Genomic DNA, 7,559 nt, shown 5'->3' with positions numbered 1-7,559 from the left:
CAATTGCTGTTACTTAAAATTCAACAAAGGATATCACCTGAAATAGTCTGCTGAAATCTAGACAAATAAAGTAAATTGTATTACCTTTGCCTTAAATACCAGCTAAACTTTGCAAAACAGGTATGAATTTATTCAGACATAATCCTTCATTAGTGAAACCTACATTAGATGTAGCTACATATATCTGATGTTTTCTCATTCAAATAGTTTTTTCAAAATTGTTCTTGTGCTCAAGAAAATAAGAATGTTGCTGTCCTGGTGATTTCCTGGTTTTAGGAAAATAGGTAGTGTGTTTGCTAATTGTCCTTCTAAATATCTGTAGTTGTATTTGCTATTATCTATATTATATGTTGTATTTATATATTCCATTGAAAGTTTAATAGAAAGCAAATGGTTTGGGACTTACAGCAATACAGTAATCTTTTCACTGCTATAGCCCTGAGATTTTAGGGAAATTCTGATTTCCCCACAGAATGCAGTTTAAACCTTGCTTCTGACACAGATACAGTACTCTCTGTTATTTATTACTATAATATTTATTTATCCCCACTAATTCATACTGAGAACATTGCTTACTGAAAACTCAGCTGATTTTTATCTAGAAGTTAGGCATCACCAACATATACCACTACCCTCTTTCCTGTATTAGCCAGGACTTCACTCCCTTTCTTCCTTCTTTCACCCCTTTTCATTAAGCACTTTGTTTTAGTTTTTGGGTTTTTTCCTAGATCTAGTTCACTGAAGTTTATGGCCATATGCCCTTCTTCCTTTAATTTTTGTGCACAGGAATTCTGCAGCACTATAGAACTGTAATATCCTGTCAGACCAGGACAATCTTATTTTTCTGATAGTATCATCTATGATAAGCTCAATAATTAAAGGCTAATTGATAGAGATATAGTTCAGCTTATTAGAGATAGAAAATTCCTTCAGACATTGAACATCCATGAAAGTCTGGGTCAGAAGGAAACATGTATAGCATTTACAGTGAAGCCTAAATATATGTAAATTAAGGAACCCTGAGTATGAAAAACAAAACCAAAATACATTTGCCTTTTTACTTCAGTCAAAGTTTACTGAAAAGAATAACTATATAATTTTATTATCAGCATGGACCTGGTTTTCATGAAAATCTTGGAAATAATTAACCTATTCATCCTTCACAGCAGTGCAACGTAACCCAAACAAATACTGTTTACAATTCTGCTAGGTCTCTGATACTGTGCAAAACAATAATATTGCTGATCTCTTTTCACATGAAGGCTGGATAGACCACATATATTCTCTATTCTCTTCATTCACAGTGAAGGACAAAGAACATCTTCTTCTCCCTCTAGTACACTGCATACTCCCAGCAGGCTTCTAGAGACAGAAAAACTGAAATTATGGTAAGTACAGGACTTTATTAATTTACTTTTTACTACATTAATGCATTAGCACTAAAACTGCTGTGGATGAGACTGTAAAACTTTAAATTTATTTCTAACAGTTTTCAAATCCTTGAATCTGGCTTTCTTCTTTTGAGGGCATGAGAAAACTTTTTTATTTTCTTAGGTCCTTCATCATCTGAATTGGTTTCTATTCGATTTGCTGATTTTGGCATTAAAAATTAAGGAAAACAACTTCTTTCAGGGCTAAACTGACAAATTAATTTGTGTATCCAGAAGAATTCTGCTGTCAAGTGTCAATGTGACATGAAATTTGGTATAATCTGGTTTTAGTACATACAGGAAGAGCTATAGAGAAGAAAGTTAGGTCTGCAGAAGCCTGAAATCCAAATGATTACCAAAACATAGAATTCATTATTTCATTTCTGATCATCACCACAGAGGAAAGTTTAGACCAAAACACTTGGATATAATATAAGATGAAAAAATAGCAGAACTACAATAATAGCTCAGACAGATGAGATTGAAGCTTATTAACCCAAAGGAAAAAGGTTGCATTTTTCTTTGATTTCAAGCCAAGACAGGCTGCATTTGATTCCTGACCTAGAGAAAGACCCCTAAACATGTCTGTCTTTTTGCAGTGATACTGGTAATTCTCAGATATACTCTAAGAAGAAAATAACTTTCAAGACATGTGAATTCAGTAATAAATCTGATGGAAATAAGGCCAGCCAAGGAACTTGATTGATCTATTTGGATTTACTCTTTGTTTAAATAAAAAATAAATCCTACAGATTCTGTACAGAAATACATTATATTATATACAATTATATGTTGGTTATAAAATGCTGAATGTTTAACCACATTCAGAAGGAATCATCTCTTAAGGAACGCTGTGTGAAGGGACTTCTAGCTGCTTGCAAAAATCACTGAGATTACTGGACTTCTGACAGCCACAGAAGACCAGAAGATATTGTATAACTGGGAACTCAGCAGACTTTTGAAATGGGTTTGTGCAGAATACAGCTCTCAGGGCTAAAAACAATTAATTGCTCAGGATATCACTGTTTTTGTTAAACATGCATGGGTTTTCTGTCCATCAAGCTGAACTGGACCATAAGAAGTAGAGAAACACTGAGAGATAAATTTTTTTCCCTGATATTTATGCTACTTTCAAAAATTCTGTAAACTAACATCTGCCCCAATTAAATCCAAAAATACCTTTTTTACTCACTGTTTAAGACAGTAGGAAAAACACAGTAAGGGTAAAGCCGGAAAGCAGCAGGTGGGTTGCCGGCAGCACCCGAGGGCAGCTCCGCTCTGTGTGTGCAGAATGCCCTCTGTTGGCACAGAGGGACACGCTGCACTCAGAGCCTCGCCGACACTCCTAGGTCCTGCTAGATTCAGAGCCTCATCATATTGGCAAGCCAGGTCTACCATCCACACTAAAATCAGGCAATATTTCAGCCTATTTAAGAGATGCTGAATGAATTGAAACCTTCTCCATCCCTGTACTTTGCAACTTGGATGAAAAACATATTTGCAGACATGCTTAGGATGCAGAAGACTACCCTTCATATGATCTTTATTTGTTAAAGTTTTTCATATTTGTGGAGAATGGGGGGAGGGAGGAGAAATAAAAGCTAATATAGGAAAATGTGTTATGAAATAAACAGGGCAGGAGACTTTTCTCCTTTTAATGTCTTTATTAAAAGTGATCAGCTCAAGATTGGGAAGCTCAAGGGGTCTGCAGTCTCTGTCCTTTTTCCAGCGTGGCTCAGAGGAGGAAAATGCGCAGCTTTGTCCACGAGAAGCAGAGCTGGGGGGGTTGCAATCCTCACAAGAACTTCCGACCAGGACCCAACTGTTTTCCCACTTCTCCCTCCTTCCCGGCTTCAGGTCCCGGTCCCAGGCAGCTTCTGTAATCAGGGCGAGGGGCACCAAGGTCTCCCAACATCTCTGCAAGTCCAGCACGCTGTTCCTCATATCCCGGAATCACTAATTTCTCAATCTTATATTTGGCTCGTTGTTTTTGGGGTTTTTTTATAAGTTCAATACGTCCCATGGTACACTGGTTCTCAAAATCTGCATATTCTGATGTCCTTTTCTCTCACAGGGTTTACACAACTCCTGGTGAGGTATTTACATGGGTTCTTTGCATACCTTTTTTGCCTCCAGGCGGAGGCAGGGAGGGACATATTGAAGAGGAGGGGAAGTCAGGAGTGTTTTGCTAAAGTTCTCCCTGTTGCTTTCCCACTTCCTCCTGGTATCAGCAGCTGGGGGGGGATGCTGAAGGGGAAGCCAGACCAGCTGATAACCCCCTGCTTAGCCATTTACAGGAGGGTATATAGGGTGGAAACTGAAGCAACTTCTTCCTTGAGAAAGTTTCCCTTCCCTTCTGACGTCCCAGTTTGCACTTCCCGCAGCTCGGGCTCGCTCCCTTCTCCCCTCCCCGGCGCAGCTGCTGCCATCGCCGCCCCCGCGCTCTCAGGCCTGCACCGGCCCCATCCAGCCCCGCGTCCCCCCGGGACAGCCTGAGCCCGGGCAGGGAGGCACAGAGCCGGGGCTCGCTGAGCGGATGGTGCGGGAAGGCAGGGCACAGGCACAGCCTTTCCTGAGGGGCACGGAGGAGGGGGACTGAGGGAGCAAAACTTCACCAGGACAAACCCTACCCAGCTGCCAGAGGCCCTCTCCCCACACAAACTGCTCGTGTGCAACTCCCTGGAGGATGGAGCAGCCCTGCCCTGCTCCTCCATCTTCCCACTTACCCCAGTTTCTTCTGATTTCCTCTCATACACAGCTTCTAGCAACTTCCTAGCCAGCCAGTGTCTGAGAGCCTAGCTTGCCTTACCGAGATGGCCACCACGTCCCCCCCACATCCCCCTTGCCTCAGACTAGGAGGCTTTGGTTACTGCAAACTTAGCCATCACAGCTACACTCACATCACCGGCAATTGAGCTCATTAAATGGTGTAACCAAGCTACCCCTGGTGAGCAGTGGTGGCCCTCAGTCAGGTAGAGCTGTGGGGGTGTGTGTGACTGTGGTGCTGTGGAACTCTGTCAGCCCCCTCAGCCCCTGTTTCACGGGGCTGGGCCTGCATTTATGGGGGCTCTTCATGCCATAGTGAACTCCGTGCCTGCATTTATGGGGGCTCTTCATGCCATAGAGAGCTCTGTGCCTGCATTCTTGGGGGCTCTTCATGCCATAGTGAGCTCTAGGCCTGTATTTATGGGGGCTCTTCGTACCATAATGAACTCCATGCCTGCATTTATGGGAGCTCTTCATGCCATAGTGAGCTCTGTGCCTGCATTTATGGGGCTCTTCATGCCATAGTTGAAACAAAAACACAGGGGAGGAGACTTTTCTCCTTTTAACGCCTTTATTAAAGTGATCAGCTCAAGATTAGGAAGCTCGACGAGGCGGCCGTCTCCGTCTTCTTCCCAGCGTGGCTCAGAGGAGGAGGATGTGCAGCTTTGTCCACGAGGAGCAGGACCAGGACTCCGATCCTCACAGGAACGCCTGGGCGGGACCCCGCTGTTTCTCGCTTTTCTTTGCTTCCCAGCTCCAGGTCCCGGTCCCAGGCAGCTTCTGTAGTCAGGGCGAGGGGCACCAAGGTCTCCCAACATCTCTGCAGGTCTAGCACTCTATTCCTCACGTCCACGAATCATTCTAATTCTTTAATTTTATATTTGGCTCGTTGGTTTTGGGGTTTTTATAAGTTCAATACGTCCTATGGTACACTGGTTCTCAAAATCTACATATTGTAATGCCTCCCTCCTCCCCAGATTCTCCCTGCCTGGTAAGGAGAAATGCAGTTTTGCCTTAGGCAGGGTTTTACCAACACAAAAGGAGGACTATCAACCTGCCCTGGCTAGGGTCGTTAAGTGATACAAAGAGAACTATTAACTCTAACGACTTAACAAGTAACCCTGCCCAGCAGCTCTGCCTCAGCAGCTCTGGTTTATAGATGCTGTAACTCAGTTTTTTTCTACTGATATAAAATTTAACAAAATTCAGTTCATAACAATAGTGAACTCTAGGCTTGCATTCATGGGGGCTCTTCATGCCATAGTGAACTCTGTGCCTTCCAGGGGGTTTCCCTGTGGAAGGTTTAGCAAAAGCCTGGGTCCCATTTGGTCTGTCTGTTTTCTGCTGTGGCGCTGCTTTCAATTCCCCCTGAGCTCCTGCTGCTGAACTCAGGCAGACAGAACACAGGAGTGCTGCTGTGAGCAGAACCCACACTGCTTGCAGGAAAAAAGCCTCATTCAAAACCCACCTCACCTGAGCCCCCTGTGTGAGTGAGCTCAGCAGCAAAAGGGGCAGAGAGGAGCCTGTGACACAGCAGTGGGCACTGGGGGTCAGAGACAGGCATGGAGGGCAGTGCAGGTGAATCCCTTGGTCGAACATGACAGCTAATGCCTGAATATGAGCTTTGTATTGAAATAAAAATTGCTCGGGATTTGAGCTCTCCTCAAGTCACAAAAAGAAGCAACTTTGTGCTTTTTGCATGAAACATTTTTTTTTACACAGCAAGTGCTTTGCATCAGCTTCAGCTGTTCTGAGGAAGGACTGTGGTTTATTACAGTACATAAACTCCAGCAGAAAACCAGGATCTTAACACACACTCTATTGTGATGCCCTGGAGTGCACTGGGGTTTCCTTCATGACAGAAACGTGCCCCTCACAGGGCACAGTCAGGGCAAAGACACTGCCAGTGTCTTTTGACTTCTTTCTTGAATTTGTCAATCCTGCCTGTCTCTAGTATAGAAGAAAATAAATAGGGGAAACAGATTTCTTCATTCCCTGTTCAGGCAAGTATAAATATATTAATAATAGGAAATAGTTATAAGATTATAAATATTGAATAGCAAGAATTTAAAAGAGCTTCAGCGCTGAGATGAGGATCTTCCAGGGAATCCTGCATGTCAGTATTCCCCAAACAGCATCTAGAAAGCCAGATTGTTCCCATAAGCATGACACTGCATGTAGACACAAGGAAATGCTGTTAATTTGCTTATGACCAAACTTCTGTCAGAAATACTAAAACTGCCTTCAATTGAGAAAGTGATGGAAATGCAGCAGCACGTACTTGAGGAAGTCTAGCTCTGTCTGCAGACACAAAGATAACACAAACTTACACTACCAAAAATGTTGGTTCTCATAGCACGCTGCAGCAAAGGCAAGTAGAAGCTCCTACCAGTATTCAGGATTATCAGGTTTATTCTGAAAATCAGGTAATTTCCAAAATTATGCTGTAACAGGATCACTGCCATGGCAAGATGGCACTTCACCCCAGAACTCTGACACTGGGGAGTGGCACGGCATTGTGAAACAGGAGTGCTGACTCTTTGCCTTGCCCCCTGATGAGGTTCATGTACTCAAAATATTACCCCAGAAGTAGCACAAAACCAGGTAGTTTGAAACTTTCAGTACGAGTATGTGCAAAGATTATTGATAAATATGTTATTTCTCTCCTGTGCCAAGTCTGTCCCTATGTCATCAAAAACTGGGAAATAAAATCTCCAACAAACTTGTTAGTTAAGAAAAACAACATTACTTTATTAGTAACACTGGGTGCAGGGGGAATTCTCCTTAGAATGTATGTGTTCAATAACCTAACAGACCAAATTATATTTGTGAAACTAATACCCATTCATCATATTTCCTGAATGCAAGTATATATACTAATTATTTCAATTCAGTTGTTTTGATATGGTTGCGTATCTTGTGATGAAACTTTTCTCCTTGAGACTGTCAGGTCATAATGTACTTCTCTTATCATTCTTAGCTCTGACACACAATCCTTGTTCTCAAAACTAAGATATCAGCTAGTACATATTAATCAGAAGTAAACAAGGAAGCATTAGCTGGCACAAGACTTATTAGTCACAGATGTAGGGAGTTAACACAAAGCCAAATTAATCTCTGGTATTTGCACTAAGCACTGTATGGTACAAAACTAAGCATTAACCATGAATACGGGGACCATACACTAATGTGCTAAAGTTAAAATAATTTTCCAACGTCTTCCCTGACTGCTGCATAGACTGCTTTTTACAGAAATATAACCTGTTCAGTAAAAAGTAGGAGGCAAAGGCCCTGTGAATGAGAGGAGGAGAAGGCAGGAAGCAAAATTTCAGTGAAAAACCCTGCTAATGTTGACTTTCTCTT

The sequence above is a fragment of the Geospiza fortis genome, unplaced genomic scaffold (genome assembly GCF_000277835.1).
Source record: "Geospiza fortis unplaced genomic scaffold, GeoFor_1.0 scaffold163, whole genome shotgun sequence".
In the NCBI taxonomy this organism is placed as follows: Eukaryota; Metazoa; Chordata; class Aves; order Passeriformes; family Thraupidae; genus Geospiza; species Geospiza fortis.
Note: the sequence above shows the minus strand (reverse complement) of the source record.